At 37.2% G+C, this 25,403-nt stretch overlaps 1 protein-coding gene across 7 annotated transcripts in view; it reads left to right on the top strand.

Annotated features, from left to right (window-relative positions):
• Positions 1–25,403, top strand: part of PRKD1 (protein kinase D1) — a 323,586-nt gene that overhangs the window by 130,918 nt on the left and 167,265 nt on the right. Inside the window, exon 1 of one of the 7 annotated variants that reach the window (XM_077908882.1) lies at positions 21,536–21,557. The exons of 5 other annotated variants lie outside the window; for them this stretch is intronic. The gene's annotated coding sequence lies outside the window, so the exon portion shown is untranslated. One more of the 7 variants, XM_077908881.1, reaches the window with a different exon arrangement.

Genomic DNA, 25,403 nt, shown 5'->3' with positions numbered 1-25,403 from the left:
ACCTCAGACCCTTCAGCAGAATTTCAAAATAGATCATGAAACTGTGTGAACATTCAGAAGTGGAGCAGTGATTTTTAACAGGAGGTGATGGCATGGCTTCTACAATCTAAGAAGAAATTGTACTTTACTAACTTGTGCTAAATTAATTAAATAAGGAGGCCATTAGACACAGGTTGTTTTAATGACTTAGTAACTTGCATTAATAAACCCAAACCTAAGCCTGTAATGCCTCAGGGTTAAGAAATCAAAACCTAAGGACAACTAATCACAAACAGCCAGCTAGGCTTTCCTGAATAAGGCAAGCACTTAAGCTATAACCAATCAAATAATTTCCTTTTGGGTCTTCCATATAAAGGTCTTGCCCCTGGCTCCCATTGGTGGAGAATTTTTAACCACTTCTGGTTTGGCATTGTCCTATTCCAAGGGATTTTTGCTCAGATAAACTTAAAATTTTAATATGCCTCAGTTTAACCCTTGGTATCTCTTTTTAAATAATTAGGTGATTCAAGGGTATGCCTGGAACTTTGTGTTATGTTAAGTCTGGACTTTTTTTTTTTTTTTACAAAATTACTTTTGATGGTGTTACAGAATTGATGAAAAACTATGGGCTTGATAGAGATGGTTTTCTTAGTTCTTAATTGTGAAGTTAACCCATCAGGGATTGGTGTTTGATGGGTCACCATGTCTCCCTATGGGAGGTTCCATCCTTGGGCCTTGCCCCACTCAGAAGCTTATCAGTGACTTGCATAAAGACTAGAAGGCCTACTTGCCAATTCTGTGCATATCTAAAGTAGTGGGATGGTTAGTAAAGAATAGGGAGGTATATAGCATACACTTTGGAGTCACACAGACTAGATAGAAATGTTGATTCCAAGGCAAATCACTTTAAAGTTTTGGATTTCAGTTTCCTATCTTTCAAATAACAACCAATTTTCTGTTACAGAACAGTAAATACTCATTGAATGTTAACGGATTTCAACTTCTTAGTTGAAAGAATAAAGGTAAATACTTTGAAGCAACTCAAAAGTTGTTCTGTAATTAACAGGGTGATATTTATTACATACTAGTATAAAACTAAACATAACTATTGAAATTAATTACACAAGATACAACTATGCATGAGAGCAAAAGAGATTTTGAAGGGTTTGCTGATCTTCAGTTGACCGTATGCTGTTGCTGACAAAAATAGACTTTATTCTAGGCTGCATATTTAATATTAATTCATAATTAACATAGGTTAAGTACAAAGTAACATGTTCAGCTTGAGCACTTTATTTGGGAGAAAACATTGACGAAATGGAGTTCGGTCCAGTGATGGATCTTGAAACTGTATCTTTTGAAGAACAGTTGACAGAATGCACTATGTTTAACCCAGATATAAGAAAATAGAACTCCCTTCAGGTATTTATGATAGACCTGTCTAAGGATGAGAGAATAGAAATATTTTGCATGGCTCCAGAATGCACAGCAAAGGCCAACTGGTAACCATTTACAAGAATTAATTAGAACTGCCTTATAATTTCAGCTACTTGGGTGATGGATCCTGATTTGAGTTTGAGCCCCCATTGCTGAGGGTTTTCCAGCTGGATGAACACTCAACGGAGATAAATTGGGTGGCATTATTGTGTGAGATTTTTTTCTCTTAGAATTGGAGTTCTGTAGACCAATTAAACAAGACCTCCAGAACCTGGATAGATCACTAAGATAGAGCAGAAAATCTAGGTATGTTTTTTGTTTCGGGGGCAGAAAAGATTCAGGAAAGTCTGGTAGCATGGAAATGAGGATTTTAGGGGTGAGGGCTGGGGATTATAATTAGGAGTAATATAAGATTAGCTACATACTTTAAAAACATTAAATAAGAAAGCATGGAGTACAAACCATTCCTTTTGGAGAGTATATGTGAAGTAAAACATGATTCCGTTGGGAGAGAGAACAAATTCCTACTCTTATGTAGAGTTTCTCCCTCAAAACAGTCAGGGATTGATTAGTTTAGTCTGTTTTTTTAAGTTCAGGGCAGCCAGTGATACCAAAGTGACCCCAAAGAATGTGCTGTATGTTGAGCAAATGTTAATAATAAAAGTTTGTTTTTCTCTTTCCCCTACCTTCAAACATCTGTAATCTTAAATTCTGAACTAAAGTTTCACATTTTAAAGGATCACATTCTTTGGTCCCTAAAATTTATTATTTATTTCAGTTACCAGTGATTTATTATTTATTTTCCAAATCTATAGAAGTCATGAATTCCGTTCAGCAGCCACATTTTTCCAACTAAAATTTTTTTAGGGTGCTCAAAATCAAGTCCATGGAGGATACATATATAAATTACAGGTAGTACTTCTATTCCTGCTGAGGTAGAGTAAAAAGTCCCATGTCCTTATATTATATCTGGAGAGCATGACATGGATGACCATATTGACAGGACTGTTCAGCATTAGTGAGACTCATGGACAACACCTATGAAAAGAAAGCCACAGTTGGAGTACTTATCATACCCGTAAGAATGATGACTATAAGATTAAATGGGTCTAAAATTGTATTGAGCAAGTGTCATCCTATGATATCCTAATTCCCCTGCTCCTTGAATACTTATTCCAAGATGTATTATGTCATAGTTTTTTGCTCATTGAGAAAGCTGTCGAAGAGAACTAAAAATCAAGACAATGACCAAACTAGAGCCTACAGTGAACATAGTGGGCAGTGGGGAGGGTTTACTGAAGGCATTGTATGGTTAAGAACTGATCTGACCTTATACACTGAAGAGAAAAGATACAGTCACTGGTCTTATGGAACTTGGGATTTCACTCATTGTTGCTTCTCCTCTTCTCCTCTTTCTTCTCTTTCCTTCTTCTCTTCTTCCCTCTTTCTATTACTCTTTCTTCTTCTGTTTTTTTTTAAATATTGCTTTCATTAGAAAATATAATATGAAATTAAGAGAATCCATAAAGCTGAAAGTATGATTTAATGAATATTATAAAGCACAAATTCATGCAATCATCATCAGGTCAAGGAAAAGAACACTGACAGCTTTTCCAATTATAACCCCTCCCACACTTTTCCTTTTTGGTTAAAATTTACCACTGTGGGGTGCCTGGCTGGCTCAGTTGGTGGAGCATGTGACTCTAGTTGAGTTCTGGAATTAAGATAACTTCCTCTGGAAATAATCTATATTTGCTTTTGCTGGGTACCAGGTGACACTTTGAGTCTAGCACCAACTAAGTTTAAGGCTTGAATTTCTCTGGAGGATCTTCATAATGCCAGTTTGGACTACAAATCCATTCTATTTTACCTGTACTCTACATTTAGGTTGGGATTCAAAAGGAAACAATATTTGTTTCTGCCAGGGTACCTTGTGTCAGTCTGGGCTTTTGATTTCAGTTGCTTTCTGCTAGTGAGGACATGAAGACAAAAGTTCAAATCTCCAAGAATTTTGAAATTTGTCAGAACTGGCTAATAGACTTGTGGAAAGAAAACTTCCATGCTAGCTTATTTCTCTGGGTTCCTGTTTTTCCTTCAGTGTTGAGCTAATGATTCCTTATTACCTTGTGATACTTTTAAAGTGATCTAGTTTTAAAAAGCCTACTCAGCATTATATATATATATATAAGGCACTTATATATATATATATCCCCAGAATTTTATACACACATACCCACACATATAAACACATGTATACACCCCATTGGAGAAAGACTAGTTTGAAAATCTAGTTCATTATTATCACTGACTGGCAGTTCTCCAGTGGTTCTTTATCAAGGGTGTATATCAGAACCAAATAGGATCTTTCCTTTTCTAACCCCTCAATTATGCATGCGGGTCCCACCATGGACATTCTGATTCAGTATGTCTGTGGGATAAATATCCCTAAGTACTTCTGTTCTGTAGTATAAGTGTCATCATAAAAACAAAATCAATCTATCTACAAAAAAAAAAAAACAGAACCAATACAGACTATTCTAATTTATAAATTTAAAGTAGATTATAATCAACAAATCAGAGAAAGAGAGGGGTAATTTAGATTGCCTAGATTGCATTTGGATCCAGGATGAGCCAAAAGTCACCAGACAGAATATATTAACTAGATAAGGTGCTCCTGTAGCCAGTTCTCTCTGCATATTCTTTAGCAGAAGAATCACAGGGGAAAATGCCAATGGGTCCACCCCAAGGAGCATTCTGTATTCTGATTTGACTAGAGGGCTAGCTGATCCTTGTGGAATGGTAAATCTTTGGTATGTGGAGTGCCTTAAAAAGACTAAGGACGGAAGGGGCATCTGGGTGGCTCAATAGGTTAAGAGTTTGACTCTTAGTTTCAGATCACGTCATGATCTCAAGCCTGTAAGATTGAGCCCTGCATTGAACTCTGCACTCAGCATGCAGTCTGCTTGGATTCTCTCTCTCTCCCATATCCCTCCATACTTTCTCTCTCTCAAATAAATAAATCAATCTTAAAAAAAGAAAAAAGAGAGGGGAGTTCAAGAGTCTACAGTAACAGGTGGCATGGTGGTATATGCCTGCTTGCTACTGCTTGTTTGAACTTGTGATCTAGTTCAGTCTGGGACTTGTTTTCAGTAAAACACATTTTGCTGATTATCCAAGACTACTCGTATGTTTATCAAAAGAATTGAGCAGTTGTTACTGACCCAATTGGTGTAAATCAGTTTGAAACATCTCTTCTCCCATTTTCCTTTGAGAATATCTTTATTTAGGGAAACTCCCTTGTCTTGCTCACAAGAGGAAAGCGAACTCTTCTATGTACAGGAAGGCTTCTTTTATTTATATATCCTGTGCTCCCTTTTTATTTTACTTGTTAGACCACTGGCTAACATAATGATACCAGTGACAGCATGAGCTTATGATACCGTGACAGGCAGATAGTCAAAAGTAATAAAATCAAGCCCAAGCACTCTAAAAGTGCAGTAGTGTGGAGCTGTTTAGACTAGAAGCAACATTTCACCTATCTCAGCAGATTCCGAGTATACTCCACCAGCCTTCTAGAGAAATGATGACTTGTTTTTGAGTACTGTTAATTATCTAACTCATCCCAACAACCAGATGAGAAATGTGTTCTTATTCCCGCTTTGTGGGTAAGCAATCCAAGGCTCAGACAGCCCAAATTAGTTGATGAATTTGAGCATTGAGCCCAGGGCTTTAAAATGCCTGTGCTTTTTGATGGCCTACTCTGTTGCTTTCAGTAATTATTGACATTTATTATGGTGACTTCAAGCTAATGTTTAAAACTTCAAGTTATGTTTAACAAGATACACTTAAGGAGGCAAGGGAACATATTTTCTATTTTAATGGGATTTCAATACTGGTTACTTAAAATAAGAGGTTAAAATGGTAATTAAAATTGAAACATTATAAAATGTAGTGAACAGGGGTGTGCCTAGGACCACCAATTCTGTAAGAGTTTTATTTAGGATAAACTTTTACAAAGTAACTTTATAGATATAGACTATTAAAACAAACAAGAAGCTATTATTTACATACTTATCTATTATATGTATATTATATATCATATAATAGCTGCCTGCTATTATATCAACATAAGCTGCCAAAAAAATAAAAAACATAAGCTACAAAAACAAAAACTAACAAACTATTGCTATAAATGTCTGTCTGTTATATATATATATTATATGTATTATATATATGCAAAACAAAAATTAACAATTACTATAAATGTCTATGTATATTATATATATATATTATATATATATATGCAATATATATGTCACAAAGGATCTAGAAAGACTGAAATGGAATCAGCTGTGTTGTAAGGCTTGGTAGATTGGAGCATCTGGGTAGCAATCAAGAATTTTGATTCCCCCAATCAAGAAATAATTCCCTAGTATGTATTTTAGCTAATGTGTTTAATGTTCATTGAAGGTGAGAAAATTCCAGTTGGTGCAATCCAAGGGTCCCCTTAAAGTGAATTTGAAATCCAGAAGCTGTTCTAATGAGCCGCTAGTGCAAATAGGATCGAACTGTGTGTGCTCTCTCATGGGCATAACTCAGCGACTCTGCAAAGTAGATTGCAGAACAATTTCTCCAGTATGAGGAAAGAGGGAATTTGGGGTTGGCTGAATGGAATGCTGCCTATTAAAAAAGGAAATAAGAGAGCTATTGAAAACTACCATCATACAAAAATAGTAAACTGTGCTTCTTGCCCAGTCACTGTACACAATAGTCTCTTATTTAATAACATTGGGGAGGTCTGTCTGTGTTTCTGAAGCCTTTGCATGTGTTTATAATCAAGTGTAGGTCAGTCAGATTATTTTAACTTTTGACCATAGGCTTTGAATGTGAAAAAATTGAATTGTATTTTTATAAAGAAGAAATATTTGGCAGTGACTAATATCCAGTTTCTTAGTCATAAAGAAAAATATCAGTATAGATTTTCTGTAGGAGTGAGTGCTCTCCTTTATGAGTTTTCACTTAGTGAGTTTTGCCACAGCATACCCTTTCTTTGCTCCTGTGAAGTGGGCACCTTCGACGCACAGTCCCAACTTCTGCCTTCATGTGAATTCCATGTACTTGGCATAGTTTCAGTTACTCTTTTTCATTTTTTCGTTTTTTGCTTGCTTCCTACTAGTATGCCTCACCTCACTAGCACTTTCCACTCTTACTGACTATGCACCTCATCTCAGTAGTGTGTGCTAACTACACTTGTGGAACCTTTGAAACCTAACACAATTAAAAGTCTCCTTATGGAAACCTGTGATGGTTAAGACCAAAATGACTGCATAGGACTAATGGACACCATCTGTGCAATATTGACACACTATTCTCTGGAGCATAGCTTTACGTATAAAGTTTATAAATTGAGAATTCTTAAGTATAGGAACTCTTATATGTAAAAACTTATTTCTACTGGAAGGGAATGTGCTTTTATCAAATATAAGCACACTATGAAAAATAACTGATATGACAAGAACATTCTTTTCTTCAAGAGTGGTAGATTAAGGTTTCAAAATCAACATGTTCTGCATCTGAAGGCATCCTCTCTTGGTCCCAACTTTGGAGAAATCAGAAATTATGTGAAATCTCCCAATTTTAACATATTGGCCAACAAAGTTAATGTATGGACTACACCCAACAGCTTGGTGGAATTTGAATCTCTTGTGCTCTAAAGCTCGATTAAGGAATTGACTTTTTATAAAAAATGATATAAATAAGTCCTGATATTGTAGTTAAACTTCTACAGTTATATATTTGCCGGCTATCTGCAAATGTGGAAAAAGAAGTAAAATATACCCTGCTCAATCCCCTCCTTCCTTAGCTTCCTTAGAGAGAGAACAGATTTTTACTAAAAGAGATGTCTGAGGTCTCTGACCTCCTGCTGAACTGCAGGCTGTGTCTGGAATTTTTATTCTCATGGTTTGCTGGGTCACCAGGGTTTGAAGACTCACTGTAGTCACCTTGGAGTCGCATCTGGACAACTACTCAGGTTTGGTTCATACTCTATTGTCTTTCTATTCTCTGTGGTTATCATTTCTGCCCTCTTTCCTTACTTCCTCCTTCCCTCCTCCCCTCCCCTTCCCTTCCCTTCCATTTTGAACCAAGAGAAGTAATTTATTTTTTTAATTGAAATATAGTTGACACACAATGTTATATTCCTTTGAAGTATACAACATGGTGATTCAGCAATTCTGTACATTATTCAGTGCTCACCATGCTAAGTCTAGTTACCATCTCTCAGCATCCAAAGTTATTACAATGTTATTGACTACATTCCCTGTGCTGTACATCTCTGTGACTTAGTTATTTTTATAACTGGAAGTTCTTACCTCTTAATCTCCTTCATCTAGTTCACCCATCCTCCCCACCCCTCTGCTCTGACAACCACATTCACTTCTCTCTTCTTTCATGTTCTTCACTCTGCTCATTGACATATCTTCTTTTTTTCTTTTTTCTTCTTTTCCTTTCCATGCTTTTATCTTCTTCTCTTGGTGAGAAGAGCTTTCTATTTACCTCGGAGGAAACTATAATTTTGGCAGAAAATTACTAGCTTTTGAGCAGTGCATTCAGAAAGTAAGGCACACCCAGGAAACAGACCTTGCATGCCAGCATTTCATAGCTCCTAGAATAATTCCTCATCTCCTCTCGAGTCTCTCCTTCCCCTATATTCCTAATTTTAAAGAATGTCAACATGAATTATCTGGTGGCTCAATCCTCATATCTTAGCATTGTCTTGACTTTATCATTTCCCTGTGCACATTTCCCCCTCTGTATTCAAATCTGTTACCCCTGTCTCTTCCCCCACTGCTCTGCCCTGGGGAAGGCCCTCAGCATTTCCTGTGTGGATCTCTGCTGCTCCTACTCTCACTCCCTTTAAACCAGTCTGTGGGAAACCTCATTTATGATCAGGCCATGTTTCTATTTAAAAACAAAACAAAACAAAGCAAAATGATTGAACTCTTTTATGTATATAATAAAACAAAAAGTCCTTGTTATGATGATAAAGGGTTTTGTTCCCTGCCTAGCTCTCCTGCCAGTCTCCTGAAGTATGATTTGTTATAGCTATACACAGTCCTTAGTCACTCTCGTGGAGTGCTGTGTATTTGCACATGCCCCTCTCTCTTTGCCCAGCTTCATCTGATGCTTCAAAACTCAGGTGAGGTGACACTTTCTCCATGTAGCTTTCAAATGGAGCTGGGTACCTCCCTTATCCATGTTTCCTTGGTACCCTGCATTAGCTTTATCATTGTGGAAATACTGCATGGTTCTCTAGCTCTCTTACTAGACTGGGAGTTCCTTGAAAGCGGGAAATAGCTTTCATCCCAGAATCCTTAGGAGTTAGTATGATGCTTGTCTGTATGCCGAGGCACCATGCTAGAACCTAAGAATAGTGAAACAGCTGATAGACTTTAGATACTCATTAAGGGGGGTATGGAGCTGTTCTAGTTTACCGGCAATATGATGTTAACCCTGCTGATCTTTGTTAATAATCCTATACAGTATCTTAATAATTGTTATTTTTTATATAGTTGAAAACTCTGGGTTGTAAATAAATGATTTTTAGTCTTTTGACTACACAGACAAGTCTAAAATTAGAAAGATGGAAGTTTATATGCTATAAGGGTTCTGTAGTCTCAATGTTTGTGTCCTCTTGAAGTTTCATATGCTAAAATCCTAATGCCCAATGTGATGGTATTGGGAGATGTGGCCTTTGGGAGGTTCTTAAGTCAGTAGAGTAGAACTCTCCTGAATGGGATTAGTACTCTTTAAAACAATTTTTTAAAACATAGTTGACACATAACATTACATTAATTTCAGGTATACAGCATAGCAATTTGACATCTCTATACCTTATGCTATCCTCACTAGAAGTGTAGCCACCCTCTGTCATCAAATATCACTATTAAAATATCATTGAATATACTCCCTATGCTGTACCTTTTATTCCTGAGACTTACTCCATAACTGGAATCCTGTATCTTTCATTCCTCTTCACCTGTTTTGCCTACCCCTCACCTCCATCCCCTCTGGCAATCATTAGTTTGTTCTCCATAGATCTGATTCTATTTTTTTGCTTGTTTACTCATTTCTTTTGTTTTTTAAGATTAGTATTCTTCTAAAAAGGGACATCACAGAGCTCCGTATCCCCTTCCTCCATGTCAAGAAACAGAATTTTGCCATTTAAAAGAGGGCCCTCACTCAATCATACTGGTACTCTGATCTTGAACTACCAGCCTCTAGAACGGAGAATAAATTCTCTTGTTTATTTGCCAGGCCCCTGGATGGACTAAGACACAGAAACTTCAAAGTCGAAAAGTCTTTTCTACCAGAGAATATATTTAAGTTAAGAGAAGCATAGAGATTGGTCCTTGGCCACTCTCCCCTTTTCATAAAATTCATGAACAGCTATCTCAAAGGGCAGTTGTATTGGTGAGTCCTGAGCCTTTCACGTAATTTCTGAAATAACACATCTCTCAAATCTGGGACGACTACTGTGGTTTTGCCACTATGCGGACTTACAGAGCTTTGTCTGCAGAACCTCAGACTTTCTGATTACATGGTAAAGACACCAGCCTGCAATGAAGTTTGGGAAGGACCAGTGGCATAGTTCCTTTTATTTTATTATTATTTTTTAAGATTTTATTTATTTATTCATGAGAGACACGCAGAGAGAGAAGCAGAGAGAGAAAAACAGAGACATAGGCAGAGGGGAGAAGCAGGCTCCATGCAGGGAACCTGATGTGGGACTGGATCCCGTATCCCAGGATCACACCCTGAGCTGAAGGCAGGCGCTCAACTGCTGAGCCATCCAGACGTTCCAGCATAGTTCCTTTTAGATCACATGACTACTCCATATCTACACTAGTCCTGTTTTCCTCCAGTAAGGACTGAATGAAGGACAGACATTGGCCAGTTTCCGTGGAAGTTTTGTCTTGCTTTAAAGTGATATACCAAAGACTGTTAGTGGTTTTTTTTTGGAATGTTGCTTTCATTCTTGAAAGTTTAATTCATGAAAAATGAACTACCATTTGTATACTTTCAAAATATAGAAAAAGAAATCTTCAAAATCTTGAATATACCTTCATCACTGATTAAATTTTGATTTAAGAACATAGAAAGTCTTTATGCATAGTACAGAGAAAGAACACTTCAAACAGACTTTGGCAGCATGTGTCATTGTTTCTAAATGTAAAGTTTTTAAACATAGCTTGGTACAACAGTTTGTTACAGTTAAAATTCAGTTTGTGTCACTTTTAGAAATCTAAACATTGTTTCTCTGTCATATGTCTTTGAAATGATATCATATGTTCTAGAAACTCAGTGGGGGTATTGAGAGTGCCAGAACTTACTAAAGGAAAAAATATATATATGTATAACCATTATAGATATAAAGATATGACTATATATCAAGATATTTTTTCCTGTTTTTTCCCCTTCATTAGGTTATGAAACTGTAATGTCACACTATGTCTACAACTGACTATGAAAATTGAGTGAAAAATGACTGTAGTAATTGGTAAATCTCTACTTTATCTCCAAATCTGTGACACTGTGACCACGGCATTGTGTGGCGATGCTGATTGGGTGGAGAGCTAAAGAGAAATCTAGTTGTTCACAAGGTCGAAAGAAAACCAGGGTCTGAAAGTGAGATCAAGCCTACTGAGTAAGAAGGCTCTGTCCCAGCACAGTTGAGAGTAAGCAAAAAATGTGGACTCAGGTCATCACCACAAGGATCAGGGAGTTGTCTACTTCCCTCAGGCAGTGTTTTAGGGGCAGGGGGCCAGTAATCCACAAAGAACCAAGGAGGATCTGAGTTTATAGGCTGAGGTTTTAGGACCAAGTTTTTAGGAATCATGTGATGAAAAATGAAATATTTTTCTTGTGGATCTTGGTACACCGAACTGTATTGACTAGGGGTGGACTTGGTTTTATCTAGGACTCAAACAGTACCACTAGGGTATATCTCCTGGCTTAGTTGATCTTACATTTGGCTCCAGTCTACACAGTGAGCTGCTAAAGTCCACAATCTCTCCCCTTAATGATTCCAAGGTTCATATTCTTATGCCACTAAGCCAGACAGTGAAGAGCTGCAGTTTTTCAACTCTTCAACTGTTCACACACATACAAAAATTCTGGGTTTTATTTTCTCTGGGCCAATTAAGGTAATATACCCAATCCCTGAACCACTCACTGTAGCAAAGGTAACAGATTTTGCTAATTGGTAGGTTTAAAATACATGCCCCACCTTGAGAGCTAGGAGTACATGCACTGCAATGAAGGGTTAAAATTAACCAATTAACTATTAGAAACATACAACCATTGTTGGCTTTGTAAATCAATCATACCAAACTTTTAAGGGACTCTAATTCCTATTGTCGAAAGTTGTTCCAGAAAATTGAAATGAGCAAAAGTTGTCCAGCTCATGAAATGAGACTACTGTAATCTTAATTTTAAAGCCTGATGAGCACAACAGAGGAAAAGATCTGTTTTTCTGTAGACACCACAACCCAAAGTAAAACAATAGCTAAATAGATCCTACCGTGTATTACAAATAATGCATTATGATAAAGTAGAGCTTTATATTTGATATTTAAAAAATATGTCAGAATAATTCATCTACTATTAGATAAAAGGAGAAAAAAAATCATATGATTATCTTAATTGATCCCAGGAAAGCATTTTATAAGGTTTAATACCTGTTTATGAAAAATATATTTTGGGAATAAGGTACTTATTAATTTGGGAGGTATCACATACAAAAAACAAAATAATTAGATTTCATGGAAAAGCTTAGTAGATATTTTGGAACATTAAAAAAGTGAATAGGTAAAGACCAACCCTTTATTTTTTTTTAATTTTTAAGAAAGATTTTATTTATTTAACAGAGAGATAGAGCCAGAGAGCACAAGGTGGGGGAATGGCAGGAGAGGGAGAAGCAGGCTCCCCACTGAACAGGGAACCCCATGTGGGGCTTGATCCTGGAACCCTGGGATCATGACCTGAGCCAAAGGCAGATGCTTAACAGAGAGTGAGCTCCCCAGGTGCCCCAAGAACAGCACTGTAGAAAAAAAAAAAAAAAAGAAAAGAAATGGAAGGATTGGAATGAGAGAGATAAATCTCTCATTATTTGCAAATGAAATGACCATCTATCTTAAAAGAAAACAACTCCTGAAAAATTTATAGGCAAACTTCTGGATAGATTAAGTCAACCAAGGTCCTGGATGCAAGATCAGCTTTCATAAATCAATCAGTAATATTTTTCTATACTAGGAGACATCAACTAGACATTACAAAGGGAAAAAAGTAATGCAAAGTATTAAATATCTAGAAATTAACATAATTGAATTTATATAAGGCTTCCATGGGGAATATTAAAACTTTAATAAAAATCATAATAGATGATGTATATGAAAAGAGACAGTCCATGCTTGTAGGATGATATAATTTAATATTATTAAGATGTCAAACCTCCCTAACTTAAACTGGATCACAATTTCAGTTAGATTAAAAAACACTAATTTATTACAAATTTTTTATGGAAAAATACAAATTCAGAAGTAAATGAAGCAACCTCAAGAAGAGGAAAACAAAGAGATTTGACCATGAAATAGTAAAAGAATACCAAGTCATAATAATTTCTTTTAAGTTTTATTGGTACAAGAACAGAGAGAGAGAGACTGAAAAGATTGAATGAAAGGCTCAGAACTAAAGTGATATATATGGGAGAATCTTATGTATGATAAAGACTTACACTACAGATCAATGAGGAACAGATGGATTAATAGATGATATTGGGAAAATTGGCTTATGGAAAAAATAAAACATGCATTTTAAGTCTGATACACAAAGATGTATTCCAGGTAGATGAAAGATAGAAGTATGAAAGCTAAAATTATAAATTAAATCAAAGAAAATTTAGGAAACTGTCTTGTAATGGAGAGAAGGAAGAAGGCCATCCTAAACAAAATTTCAAGAGTGAAATCATAAAATGAAAAACTGAAGAATTTGATGACAACACAGGATTTCTGCTCACTAAAGGGCACCATCAGCAACATTGATAAACATGACTATATGGGGGAAGATACTCATAATATCTAAAACACAACAAGGGACCAATATATAGAATACAAAGAGGGCAGCCGCAGTGGCTCAGTGGTTTAGCGCCACCTTCAGCCCGGGGCAGGATCCTGGAGATCCAGGATCGAGTCCCAGGTAGGGTTCCCTGCATGGAGACTGCTTCTCCCTCTGCCTGTGTCTCTGCCCCTCTTTCTATGTCTCTCATGAATAAATAAATAAAAATCTTAAAAAAAAAATAAAAAAAAGAGTTTCAAAAAATGGACTACAGAAAGAAAGCAACACCAAAAGAAAAATAAAACAATAGGAACAGCTAACTTACAGAGGAAGAAACTCCTAATGCCCACAATCTCAAATCATTTTATAATTAGACAAACGCAAACTAGAAGAATTATGAGATGTCATCTTTCATCTATTAAAATGCGAAAAAAGTTAAAGTTGGATAATGCCAACTGTTATTGAGGATCTGTGTAATTAGGAAGCCTTAGGTATTGCTGATGAAAGTGGAGACTGGTGTAGCCATCCGGGGGAGCAATCTGTTACTATTTAGTTAAGTCAAACTATACAAATATTATAACTCAGTTTGGGTACATATGGCCTCAAGAAATTTCTTACACAGATACATGAGGAGCATAGATCAACTTATTTTATTGTAGCATTGATGGGGGGGAGCAGTGAGTTGGTAGAAATCTGGATGTCTCACTAGAAAAGCAGATAAGTAGATTATAGTGGACACAAAGGAATGCAGCTGGCAGAAACTATGGATTTGATGTGCACACAGCAGCATGGATACATCTCAAAAGCAAAAGAGGACTAAAATGGTATGTTGCATAATGTTATTTTTATAAATCAAATATATGCATGCATGTACAAACCAAAGATACACATGAAGCATATTACAGTGGCTCTCCCTGAGGTGGAGAGAGAAAAGGAAGTTGTAGGAATAAAAGAGGAAAAAAAAAAAAAAAGAGACTTGCCAAAGGAAGCAGGAAGCATAGATACCATTTCCAAAAGAAGGAAGAACGGATCCTATCTGCCAAAAATAGCAAGTGTCTACTGTCTCAGGAATGTCTCGAGAAGTCAGGATATCAAATGTAGACTCTAACAGACAGAATGCATAAGAATACTGTGTGAACACCAGCCTCCAGTTGACTTCATTTATAGCTATTATCAAACTGAGAACACTCAAGGACCCAGACTCCTAAAATGTGGGGGAAAATGGCCAGCCTCCTAAATTTAAGGAGGAAGTTTGGCAAGCATTAGCAGAATGGATTCTGAAATACTCATCATGGCACAGCAAATTAGAAACTAATCATTCTCTCTGGCTCTTTTTCCCTCCTCTTCCTGTTTCTTTTATATGCCACTTCATTTTTTCTATACTGCCCTTTACATTTCTTGGCTCTCTCTTTTCACGTTTTTTCCCCCCCACCACAGCAACTTGCTTTTTCCAATTTACTTTTTTCCTTTCTCTCTGTATTAGAAAAAAAAATCCACTGTCTTGTTATTTCTCTTTCTATACTTTTCCTTTTCCAAACAGTCAAACAATGTCTCTTCCCATTTCTTTTAACTAAGAGGTTGATTTTCCCCAGCCTGAGATCTGTCCTGCACTCCTCCCACACTCTATTCCTCATATGACTTTGGGAGGAAAATGTGGGGAGGGAATAAACTGTTAGCCTCCTTGATCTTATTTTCATGCACATATTTTGGCAATAGAAAGTAAAGGTTATGAAAAAAATCAGGAAAGTTTTTTAAATCACTGTTCTCAATTAATGTCATATTTTGGCCTTTGACCTTATGTTAAGTTGGTGATACCCGCACAGGTCCTCAAAAATGAGGCCCACATAAGAAGTTGTTACCTGATTCCTATTCCTAATTGGTGCAAACATTTTAGAAAGCCTGGAAGTAAAGTAAAACAAATAATTGTTCATTCGTGGGGAGGAATGCAAATAAAAAGTTCTTGTTTTTAGAACTCCAGCTTCCTCACCTGGCCTCCAACCATTGTTCTAGCTTTCCCTGAAGGTTTATAGGCAAGTTGCAGCCCACTGTCCCTAATTGTACCATCCTTTCCTAAACAGTTGAGCACCATTTCCTTGAGGAAAATAATTTATTATCTTTTTTCATGACTGAGAAATGGAAGAATCTCTTCTTTGCCTCAACATCTGGGGTTTAAGGAGCGGGATGGCACATTGCATCCTACTCAGCACTATGCTGGTAAATGTTTAACAGGAAGCACTGAAGAAAACTGTTAGAAGTTTTAATGATATAAAATGTGACATAGCATATAATTTACAAGTAATAGAATGTGCAATACCCTTTGTTAGAAATTCCATATAGCCAATTATATCTCGTAGAATAATTTTGTCTTATTTTTTTTTTATTCTTTTATCCTATGGTTGCAACCTATGGCTACAAATGATGAACAGTTGTAGTTCTGACATGACTGTTGGTTTATAATTTTATGTGAGTGGGTAGGTTATAAATGAAGCACTGGTGTTAGACATCAGAACTTCACATGTTCATCAATGACATGGATGAGCGCGTTGCTGAATCAAATAATTATTTTGAATGCTGGAAGAAAATTTTCTGTTTGTGTGTGTGTGTGCACATGTGTGCTATTTACATGGCAATGGCAAGTTTCAGGGGCAACAAGAGAGCACAAATGCTAGTCTACAGAACTTGAATCATGCTTGCTTATATCCTGTTGGCTAAAGCAAATCACACAGTCGGTCTCAGAGCCAGAGTGGGAGAGCACTAAAAATTACAGGATAGCTAAATGGACATGGATACAGGGAAGGAAATGATTACTGGTCATTTTTATGTATTCCATCCATCCATGTCACAGAAAACCCACAGAATAATACTGAGAAATAAGGCACATAAATTTGTTTAACATGGAGTTTGTAGGTAGGGGGCTCTAGGGTCTCTTCTACCGCACCACAGTCTCAGGTTGCAAGAATGGTATTTCTGTAATTCCTTTGGCTTTATCCCCTTGGTCATAAGATGGTTGCCCATATTCTAGACATCATGGCCTTACAAAACTTGAATAAAAGCAGAAGATATCTTAGGGGGTCAAGGCAGTGAGAGAGCTTAATTTGCATGCTTCATCCTTATTTTAAGCTTTTATTTAAATTCCAGTTAGTTAAGATAGAGTGTAATATTAGTTTCAAGTGTAAAATATAGTGATTCAACACTTTAATATAACACTCAGTGCTCATCATAAGTGCACTCCTTATTCCTCATCATCCACTTCACTATTCTTCCACTCACCACCCTTCTAGTAACTATCAGCTTATTTTCCATAGCTAAGAGTCTGTTTCTTGGTTTGCCTCTCAATCTCTCTCTCTCTCCTTTTCTCCTTTGATCACTTGTTTTGTTTCTTAAGTTCCTCATATGAGTGAAATCATATGGTATCTATCTTTATCTGACTGACTTACTTTACTTAGACTTACACTCTAGCTCCATCCATGTCATTGCAAATGGCAAGATTTCGGGTATTTTTTATGGCTGAGAAATATTACACACACATACCACATCTTCTTTATTTATTCATCAACTGATGGACATTTGAGCTGTTTCCATAATTTGACTAGTGTAGATAATGTTGCTATAAACCCCAGGGTACTGTATCCCTTTGAATCAGTATTTTTGTATTTTTTTAAAAGATTTATTTATTTACTTGAGAGAGAGAGAGCAAGTGTGTGAGAGAGAACACAGTGAGGGAGTGGGAGACAGGCAGAGGGAAAGAGAGAGAGAAAAAAAAAAAACTTTAGCAGACTCCTAATTGAGCAGGAAGCCTGATGTGGGGCTTGATCTCATGATCCTGTGTTCACAACCTGAGCCAAAACCAAGAGTCAGATGCTTAACTGACTGCACCACCCAGAGGGCCCCTGCCGGCAACTTATCGTATTTGCTCTGAAGCAATTTTGCACATGGTAGGAGGAAAATACATATTGAATCCGTGCTTAATTAGGAGTGTAGGAGTATAGGGTTTTATCTGTCAGTGACTGGTTTTATATCATTCCCCTATAATAACATTGATTGTTTATGGCACTTTACTATATGCCAGGCTCTCTTGTAATGACTTTACAGAGAGCCACATGATTTATTTGCACTTAGGTAAGGAAGCTGACACTAAGCATGGATCAGTAATGACCTATAAGTAAGTAGTTGAGTTAAGTGTGCCTGACCTGTTCTGCTATGGCGGTGTTCTTTCTATGATTCTATCTTGGTGCTAGTCACTGCACTGTGGTGGAGGAAGCACCTCTACCTGCGTGCCACCCTAACATAGGCATATGTACACACATACAGAGGTAGCTAGCATATATTCTTACCTGAAGAGGCTATGAAATTCTATCCTAGACTGCAGAGTACAACCCATAGCCTGGTTCTTGCCTGTCTGTATAACTGCCTTCTTGCCACACCTCCATTTTTCCCTCCTTTCCTGTGTGAAGAATGGGACTACAGTCTGGCACATGGCATGGTGTGAGCTGGCTGGCTACAGAGTGGGAGAAGAGATAGCATAGTGCTTCCAAGAGAATAGCAGAACTAAATCCTTCTGTTTTACAGTAGCTTCCCCACCCCTCCTTAATTACAAAGGGATTATACATATGTAGTGAGAAGCTTGAAAAATGCAAAAAGGCACAAAAGATAATATAGTCTTTCATAATACCATTGCTAGATATATCTTCAGTTGATATTTTTGGATTCTCTTCGAGTCCTTTTTCTATGAATGCATTTATTTTTAACAACATACGGGTTTCTTTCTTTTTTTAAAGATTTTATTTATTTATTCATGAGAGACACAGAGACAGAGAGGCAGAGACACAGGCAGAGGGAGAAGCAGGCTCCATGCAGGGAGCCTGATGTGGGACTTGATCCCAGATCTCCAGGATCACGCCCTGGGCTGAAGGTGGCGCTAAACCTCTGAGCCACCCAGGCTGCCCAAACATACGGGTTTCATTGTCTACTATTTTATGATCTTTTTCACTTACTGGAGCATCATGGCAAATTTTTCACAACATTTAAGATTTTATTTCCACTGTTGTTCATTTGTTTAGAGCATATTTATTGAGACTTTTGTGACTGGCATTGGATTTTAAAGGTGGCATAGTAATATGTTAAAGTGACTCATCTTTGTTTCTTTAATTTTCTATTGATGGTTATTAATTCATCCAATAGATAAATATGCATTAAGCACCTCTTATATACCTGGAATATACTAGGTGCTGAGGATTTAGCAGTGAATGATGCAGGTAAGACCTCTGTTCCCTATAAACTTATACCGCGGGAAATCACAGAGTCTCTATGTAAATACATAGCCAGGAAAGGTGACAACCTAATGTGATATGTTGCCATCAGATTTCCATCTTCTTGATACTTGTTAGAAGTTTTGGTTCTTCCATGGCTCTCTCCACTCCCATACTCAGGGGTAATATGGTTTAAATTCCCTTTGTACTTTACTGTTTCAGTAGAATTTATGGAAATGAAACTTCATTTTTAAATTTTTTTGAATATGAAACTTTAATGTGTATGCTTCACCTGCCATCCTGGACCAGAATGCTTATTGCCTTAAATGATTAGAAAGGACTTGCCCCAGTCAGACAAATATATTCTTGTATTTCTTTCTGATTTATTTATTTAACTATCTGTTTTATATTTAATTCCTTTAGCATGCATTTTGGTTGATTGTAGAGATTTAAATGTATTTTTCTCCAGTATTTTAAAATCCAAAATCATGGCACATTATATGTATTCAATAATTATAGCTGTAATTCCATTTTTAAAAAATATTTATTTATTTACTTTAGAGAAAGAGAACACACATATGAGGGGAAGGGGCAACGGGAGAGGGAGAGACAGTCCCAAAGAAGACGCCTTGCTCAGTGTGGAGCCCAACGCAGGGCTCAATCCCACAACCCTGGGACCATGACCTGAACCATAACCAAGAGACAGACTCCCAACTAACTCCACCACTGAGGCACCCCAACTGTGACCCAAATAATTAACAGAATAAGAATACTTTTGTTGATTTTTTTTATTGGGAAATCCTGCAAATAGTAATTGTGTAGCCATATTATACAGTTCCCATAGACATGTAAATAAAGTATTTGGAGTGGTTTTGATGTATGTGTTTAAGAACTATATTTTAAAAATTTTAGTTCTTTGAAGCTACTTACATTGAGGTTATTTTATAGTACATTGGCAGTAGGAACTTATAAAATGAAACTGGGGAAATTATTCCAGAGAAGTACTGAAACAAAATCATAAACTCCTAAAATATGCTAGTTCACAAATTAGCAAACTGTATTAATAATTGTTAGCTGTAATATTTGTTTACATTTCAGTAAAATTCGCTAAATCAATAAAGTGAATTTTTTCATAACTAAGAAAAAATCATATTTTAAGGGTGTCAAGATAGACTGCTAGTTTGAAGTAAAGGAAAATTCATTCAGTGGATAATGTGAGGAATTGGGAAGGGATGATGAAGATATGCTGTTTGGTTTTTTTACGATTTTATTTATTCATGAGATACAGAAAGAGAGGCAGAGACATAGGCAGAGGGAGAGGCAGGCTCCCTCAGGGGAGCCCGATGTGGGACTCAACCCCAGGACTCGGAGACCACTCCCAGAGCTGAAGGCAGATGCTCAACCACTGAGCCACCCAGGCATCCCAAGATATGCTGTTTATGGAACATTCATTTGACAACCATTAACTGACTCTGCTCTGTGCCTATTATACTTAAACACAGTGAGGTATATAATATAAAGATATTTGGGCAGAGACCTGAATTAAGCAAAGGTATATGTTAGGTGGAAGAGTGTTCCAGGCAAAAGGAACAGCAAAGAAGGAGACCATGAGGCATGGGGCCAGTTGTGAGTCCCAAGAAGAGTGGCTGAGAGGAGAGTGGAAAGTAGTAGTTGATAAGTGAGAGAGGTGAACTGAACCAAGATCTTGTGGTTATCTATTAACCTGATGAATCAGCATATTAATTTTTCTTTGCTTAATCTGAAGTTTCTAAAGGTGATAAGGTCAAGATACTCTGATAAGTCAACTGAGGAATACCCACAGTGGCACAGAAAATGAGAATTAGACCCTCAGAGACCTGGAATTTCTAAACTGGGGAAACATGGTTCCTCAGGGTGAGCAGTCTGCCAAAGTCATTGTAAACATTTGAGTGTTTGAATGTGTCTGGGCTGTAACCTCTACAGGGAAAGGAAATCCTGGTTTCTAAAAATAAAAGACTGTTTTTATTTTAAGAGTCAAAGGGGAACAGATCGTCCCAATAAATACAGGTCATTGACATGTTTTGGTCGTGGACTTAGAGTATGCAGAGAGATCATCTCTTTAAATCTATGGATAGCTAGGTACCCATTTTAAAAAAAATGTCTCTGGATAGATTCTAAAACCTCTATCGAGAAATCATGAATTTGTTTTCAGTACTGGTTGGGTTGAAAATGTTAAAGAAAAATAAAGTAATAGCTAATCAATTCCTCTAACACCCTCATGAGATAAAGTAGTATGCTTTGTCATGACTTATTTACTTATGCATTCAACACCATGTATTGAGCACATACTACGTACCAGACACTATTCTAGGCTGTTGAGTTATAATAGTGAATCATATGGAGTAAGTTCCTGCTCTAATGGAGCTTATGTTGTAGTTGGGAAACAGATAATAATTTTTAAAAATGAAGATAGATCTATAACTTCAGGTGGTGATGATTTCTCTGAAGTAAAAGAAACAGGATAAAAGAATTAGAGAAGCTATATTTTACTTAGTGGGGGTCAGGGAAAGCCTTGCTGAGGAGGTGACACATGAGCAACATGAAGGAGTTAAGCATGTGAATATCAAGAAAAGGAGTATTTCAAGCAGGAAGAAAAGAGCAGGTGTCAAAGCCCTGAGGAAGAACTATCAATTATTTACTTGAAAAATAGTAATGGGACTAGAGTGGAGGAAGGGTGGCAGAAGATAAAGATAGAGATGTAAGAACCTTGTGGGCTCTGGTTACGATTGGGGGATCTTTGTAAGTATGAAGAGAAGCTGTTGGAAGCTCTCTGATCTGAGACACATTTAAAAGCGAGATCCAGTCCCTGTGTGTAGAATAGATTGTACATCCCAGAGGAGGAGCAGGTGACTTGGGCAGTTATAGGTAAGAGACAGTGGCTTGGACTTGGGAGATAGTAGTGGGAGTGATGACAGATTTTAGGTTTGGAGGATACTGTGCTTTTCTTTTTTTCTTTTTTCTTTTTTTCTTTTCTTTTCTTTTTCTTTCTTTTTTTTTTTTTTTAGAGCTAATAAGATTTTTTAAGGAATTCCGTGTGAAATGAGAGAGAAAGAGAAAATTTAAAGATGATTCCAACCTTTCTGACCCAAACCACCGGATGTTGGTGTCATTTCTTGAGACAGGGGTAGTGAAGGGAAAAATCAGGGAAGAGTAGTCAGAAGTTCCATTGTGAACCCCGCAGATGAATCCACACAGAGATGTTGAATACTGTTAGATGGATGGGTCTGCCTTTTAAGGGAACGTTCAATGCTAGAGATAGACATTTGTGTCATCTGAGACTATATGGTATCTCAAGCCAGGGGGCTTGGTGATATCCTCTAGGGTGATTATAAATAGAGAAAAGAGACTTTCTGCAGAATGAGCCCTGAGCACTCCAGCATTTATCTAATAGGTTGGAAAGAAGAGAATGATTCAGTGACCGAAAAGTTACAGCCTCTCAAGTAGCAGGAAAACCAAGAGAACGCAGTATTCTGGAATCAAGAGAAGAAAGTGTTTGTTGGAAGGAGGGAGTGAAAGCCTGGGGCAAATACTGCTAACTTGTTGCCTAAGAGGATGGTTACCCACGGAACCGGCAATGTGAAGACCAGCTCACCTGGAGGCCATTCCAGCGAGCGTGTATGCAATGAGTACTGACACTTCTCGAGAGGACAATTTCTTTATTTTTTTTTCTTTTATTTATTATTTATGATAGTCACAGAGAGAGAGAGAGAGGCAGAGACATAGGCAGAGGGAGAAGCAGGCTCCAAGCACCGGGAGCCCGACGTGGGATTTGATCCCGGGTCTCCAGGATCGTGCCCTGGGCCAAAGGCAGGCGCCAAACCGCTGCGCCACCCAGGGATCCCGACAATTTCTTTAAATAGGTTGAGGGAAATGGGATGCAATTTGGAGTGCGATGCATTTTGACTGTTTTGCTGGTGATGTGAATTCTGATAAATGTGTTTGAAGTTTTGTGAAAGACAGTGTTTTAATTTTTTTATTCTCACTAATGAATTTTATTTTCCATGAATTTAGAGTGAGGTTTATATATAAATTTATGTTCATATCTATTTAGTGAGCTTTAAAATATCATGTTCAATTCAAATGTCTAAGTTTTAATTTTTAAAAACGTTTTTAAAATATTTTCATTTATTTGAGAACGAGCAAGAGAGCACAAGCAAAGGGAGTGGCAGAAGCACAGGGAGAGGGAGAGGCAGACTCCCCGCCAAATGAGGAGCCCGATACAGGACTTGATCCTAGGACCCTGGGATCCTGACCTGAGCCAAAGGCAGACACTTAATCGACTGAGCCACCCAGGGCCCCTCAGTTCTAATTTCTGTATGAATTCATTCCCTCCCTGTGGAAAGGAATATGGATTGGTAAAATGACTGGACCCAGATGAAATGACATAGTCACTGACCACCTTCTTATAAACTTCCAGTTTCTTCACGAATACAATAGGGAGTTTTGACAACTTGCAGTTACTGGGCTATTCAGATGATCCAGATTTCTCAGATATCACAATGTAAACCAGATTCCTCTTAAGAGAGTTTTGTTGTGCCCTCTTTTAAAATCAAATAGAAGGGGCACCTGGGTAGCTCAGTTGGTTCAATGTTCAGTCTTTTGATTTCAGCTCAGGTCATGATCTCAGGGTTGTGAGATTGAGCCCTGTGTCCGGCTCCACACTTAGCTGGGAGTCTGCTAGAGATTCTCTCTCTCCCTCTGCTCCTCCTCAATCTCCTCAAAATAGATAAATCTTTGAAAAAGAAAAGTCAGAAACTTCTCTCGCAATGTCTCACTTAAAACATTTCCTACACTGACTTCCATTTTTCCCATCTTGTGATCAGAAGCAAACTGGATCACAGAAATACAAAGAGAACAGGAAATTTTGGTGGATTGCCTCTGGCAACTCTAGGAAATTCATGAATTTGAGGCAGAGAAAACAGAGAAGGGTATCTTAGATCTTCATGAAGTTGGGGGATATTTGTCTATCTTGTTTACCACTGTTCTCCAAACACCCAGAAAATAAAAATATAATTTTGTACTAGAATAATTTATGTCACAGGATATTAGTGTAGTTACTGGTGGGTTAGCTGCTATTTTTCTAATTAAAAAATCAAATTATTTTAGCATGTATATTTATAGATGACCTTTGATAAGTAAGTATGAGAAATGAAAGAAATTGACCTACTTAATGCTAAATCATAGTATAAGATTTCACCTACATACAGGTTATTCCTCCGCACTTTTTGAAAGTTCTTGTTGAACCACTTTGCTTTTATGAAGGACCTACATTAGTATTTGTTTTAGCTAATTGAGAGGAATTTGAAGAGAATTCTTGCTTTTACAAAAAAAAAAAAAAGGCAAAAAGCAAAAATAGTGTTTAGCATTTGTTTTGCGGTGAGCAGTAATAGAGGCAGTGTGCACCCCAAGCCGTGACAGTGGCACTGCAAATATCTTCCCCTGAACTAGAGAGAGTCAGCAACCAGTCTCTCCAGCTTTGGACTGTATCTGTGACATCTGTGCTTTATCTCAATTTATTTTGTGCATCCCTTAGCAAGATGTGTCTTGAGGCATCAGAAAAGCCTAAAAGAGGTTATTTTTTATGTCTGAGAATGCTCAACAATTTTCCCAGGTAAATTAATCCTCATTGCTTCTTTACTTTACCAACATTTCAACTTACAAAAGGTTTTCTAGGAATGCCCTACTTTTGGATAGTGGTGGGGAGCCTGTATTCATTTTTGCTGTTCCCTTCCTCAAAAGACACAAATGTCTAAAGATTTTTTTTCTCAACATCTCATTCTTTGTTTCTTTCTCTCTTGGGGGTACAGGTGAACTTTCTCTTTCACACTATTTTTCAGATTTAGTCTTTGTAAATTATCTACATCTGCCTTTATGAGAGACAGCAACAGACCATTAGTCAGTTTTGCAGGAAATGTAATACATTTTGCTGACCCAATAACCTGAATCAAGGTCCTAAGGCATCACAGATATCCAAAAGTGCTTTTGCAGATATTTTTTTAATACAAGCTTAAAGAGGTCTTTGTGGGTGGGGCTGAAGCTGCTCTTGCCTGAATACTCAGCTGAGGACATCTGGCCCCTTGGGAATGAACTGAAAGGCCAATTTTATTAAATGTTACTTCTGGTGGGGTGGCAGGTGGTTTTATTATCTTTGGCCACTACCAACTCTTCCACAAGCTACAGCATTCTTTCCAGAAGCTGTATAGCATTTTACAGAGAGTGAAGAAATTCTTTCCTATCTTGGGGAACATCAAAGTAGTTGAGAGAAATTGTTTTCATTTTGATCCTTTAAATCAGATGCACTGCCTGCTTATCAGTACAAAGAAGAAGTTAAAAAAAAAAAAAAAAAACCCACAGCAACTCCTGGGGGATTTGGCTTTCAGGAAATGAGATTTTTATCCATGGAACCAAAGGATCATTAGCAGCACAATCAGAACAATGGAATTCCACAGTGTCAATGCCAACATCCAAATCTGTGGTCCTTGCTTTTTTCTAGTACAGTACATGAAATTAACACAAAAATGTCATAATATGAATAAATACAAGGAAGAGAGTTGTTTAAAATCTACTTAATTAAATTACTTTCAC

Source organism: Canis aureus, chromosome 9 (genome assembly GCF_053574225.1).
Source record: "Canis aureus isolate CA01 chromosome 9, VMU_Caureus_v.1.0, whole genome shotgun sequence".
Lineage (NCBI taxonomy): Eukaryota > Metazoa > Chordata > Mammalia > Carnivora > Canidae > Canis > Canis aureus.
The sequence above is the reverse complement of the archived record's forward strand: the minus strand, read 5'-3'. Positions and strand labels throughout refer to the sequence as shown.